The sequence below is a fragment of the Orycteropus afer genome, unplaced genomic scaffold, assembly GCF_000298275.1.
Source record: "Orycteropus afer afer isolate SDZICR_OR568_19922 unplaced genomic scaffold, OryAfe1.0 scaffold00194, whole genome shotgun sequence".
In the NCBI taxonomy this organism is placed as follows: Eukaryota; Metazoa; Chordata; class Mammalia; order Tubulidentata; family Orycteropodidae; genus Orycteropus; species Orycteropus afer.
Window position 1 is genome coordinate 2,759,320 of NW_006921781.1, and position 3,662 is coordinate 2,762,981.

Here is a 3,662-nt window from a genome sequence, read left to right on the forward strand (position 1 = left end):
GATACGAAAGCCAGGCAAAGACGCCAGTAAAAAAGACAATTGTAGACCACTACCCCTCATGAGGGAGCTCTGGTGGCGTAGCGCCTAAGGCATTTGACTGCTAACCAGAAGGCTGGCAGTTCAAACCCACCAGCCACTCCTCAGAAGGAAGATTGGGCAATCTACTTCTGTAGTGATACTGCCTTGGAAACCCTAGGAGGTGTCACTATGAGTTGGATCCAACTCGATGACAGTGAGTTTGGTTTGGGGTTGGTTCTCAACACAATCTTAGCTAATAGACTCCAACATATCAAAAAAATAATATATCATGACCAAGTGGGATTCATACCAGGTATGCAAGGATATTTCAACATTAGAAAAACAAACAACACAGTCTACCATATAAATGAAACAAAGGAAAATAACCATAGGTCTATGTCTATTTAGGGGGGAGTGTGCCCAAGATCATGTATAGATAGGGTAGGGAGACAGTGGTTCTACAAATGTATTGTTATATTCTGTAAGAATTCCCAGGCATATAGTAGAGCTGACAAGGGACAAGTTTGTAGTCACTTCTTGGCCACAGCCAGCTACCCAGAGGGAGCAAGTAGTTGTACCTAAGGGCTCAGGACCATAGTCACAGGGGACATCGAGCTCAACTGGCATAACATACTACACAAAAATATTGTTCTACATCTTACTTGGGCGAGTGACTGGGGTCTTAAAAGCTTGCAAGCTGCCATCTAGATGCAGCAATGGGTCTCTCCTTGTCCAGAGCAGAGAAGAATGAAGAAGACCAAAGATTCATGGAAACAATTAGTCCAAGCGACTGGAACACCATATGATCCTCAGCCTATACAGCTATGAGACCAGAAGAACTAGATGGTGCCCGACTACCACTGTTAACCATGTGGAGGGGGATCTATGTAGGAGATCCAGGAGAGAGAGGGGGAACAATGTGGAACAAAACTCAAAATCATTTGGAAAAGAAAAAAAAAAGGGACCAGTTTTGCTGGTCTGATAGAGTCTGATGGAACCACTGAGACTAAAAATCAATTTAAAAAAAAAGAAAAAAAAATATGGTCATTGTCACTCAACATAGAAAAGGTATTTGACAAAATCCAATACCCATTCCTAATAAAATGCTGAACAAAATAGGAATAGAAGGGAAATTTCTCAACATAATTTAGGGCATAAATACAAAACCAATGGCCAAATATTATTCTAATGGGAATAGACTGAAATCATTCCCATTACAAAGGGGTACCAGACAAAGATGCCCTTATCACCATTATTCAATATTGTATTGGAAGTCCTAGCCAGAACAACAGGCAAGAAAGGGAAATAAAAGGCATCCAAATGGGCAAAGAAGAAGCAAAACTATCTCTATTTACATATGATATGATCTTAAACACAGAAAATCTCAAAGACTCAAGAAGATTACTGGAACTAATTGCAAGTTTCAGCAAAGTGGCAAGGAACAACATCAACATACAAAAATAAGTCAGATTACGTTACACTGATGAAGAGAACTCTGAAAAGAAAATCAGAAAAGCAATACCATTTACAATAACCACCCAAAAGATGAAGTACTTAGGAATAAATCTAACTAGAGACACAAAACCTATACAAAGAAAACTACAAAACATTATTGCAAGAAACCAAAAGAGACTTACATAAATAGAAGAATATACCATGCTCATGGATAGAAAGACTTAATATCATACTATCCAAAATGATCTATAGATGTAATGCAATCCAGATACAGATTCCATCATCTTTCTTTAAAAAGATGGAAAAACTAATCACCAACTTTATGTGGAAAGGAAAGAGACTCCGGATAAGCAAAGTGCTATTAAAGAAGAAGATCAAAGTAGGAGGCCTCACACTCCCTGATCTCAAAACCTGCTACACAGCCATGGTAGTTAAACTGCCTGGTACTGTACAATGACAGACACATAGACCAATGGGCCAGAATTAAGAACTCAGAAGTAAATCCATCTACCTATGGACAGCTGATCTTTGACAAAGGGCTAAAACTCATTAAACGAGGAAGGGATAATCTCTTTAACAAGTGGCACTGGCAAAACTGGATATCCATTTAGAGAAAAATGAAACAGGACCCATATCTCACACCAGATACAAAAATGAACTCAAGTTGGATCAAAGAGCTGAATGTAAAACCTAAAGCCATAAAAACCGTCAAAGAGAAAATAGGGACAAATTTAGGGGTCTTAATTCATTGGATAAATATATTATCAAACATAACTGAAAACACACTAACACCAGAAGAGAAAATAAATGACTGGGGCCTCCTAAAAATTAGACACTTAAGTGCATCAAAATATTTCATCAAAAGAATAAAAAGAGAACCCAAACACTATGAAATTTTTTTTTTTTTGCAAAGACATATATAGTATAGGGGCTAATCTCTAAAATTTATAGAAAACTTTAATACCTTAACAATAAAAAGACAAATAATCCAATTAAAAAATAACCAGAGGACATGAACAGACATGTCACCAAAATAGACATTCAGGCAGCTAACAAACACATGAAGAAATGTTCTTGATTATTGGCCATTAGACAGATGCAAATCAAAACAACAATGAGATATCATCTCACCCCAGCAATAATAGCAAATTTCAAAAAAGAGAAAACAGCAAATGCTGGCAAGAGTGTAGAAAGATTGGAACCCTCATATGCTTGCTGGTGGGACTGTAAAATGGTACAACCACTGTGGAAAATGGTATGGCCCTTCCTTAAAAAGCTGGAAATAGAAATGCCATATGATCCAGCAATCCTACTACTAGGTATATATCCTAGAGAAATAAGGGTTGTGACGTGAACAGACATATGCATGCCCATGTTCATCACAGCACTATTGGCAATAGCAAAAATGTGGAAACAACCTAAATGTGCATCAACAGAGGAACAGATCAATAAACTATGGTACTTACACACAATGGAATACTATGCAATGTTAAAGAACAACAATGAATCTGTGAAACATCTCATAACATGGATAAACCTAGAGGACTTTATGCTAGGTGAAATTAGTCAACCACAAAAACACAAATATTGTGTGAGGCCACTATTGTAAAAAGTCAAGAAAATGGTTTCACACAAAAAGAAATATTCTTTGGTGGCTACCAAGGGTGGGAGGAGAAGGGAGGATAGACCACTAACTACAGGGTAGACACATATTAACTTGGGTGAAGGGGAAGGAATAAAAAAGAAGAAGAAGAAGGAGAGGAGGAAAAGGAGGAACAGGAGGAACAGAAGGAGGAGGAAAGGAGGAGAAGGAGAAGGATTCCCAGGAACAGAAGCTCAAAAGAGAGAAGGATCTTCCTCTAGAGACTTTCAGAAAAAGCCTTTCACTCTGAACTCAGACTTCTAGACTCCTAAACTATAATAAAGTAAACTTCTGTTCATTAAAGCCACCTTCTTGTGTATTTCTGGTATATTAGAATTAGATAGCTAAGACAGATTTTGGTACCAGGAGTGGGATGCTGCTCTAACAGATACCTAAAATGTAGAAGCAGTTTTGGAATTGAATAATTGGTGGCGTATGGAAGAGTTTTAAGATGCCTAATGGTAAATGGAGGAGCTCTGGTAGCATAGTGCCTAAGGCACTTGACTGCTCATCAGAAGGCTGGCGGTTCAAACCCACCAGCCACTCC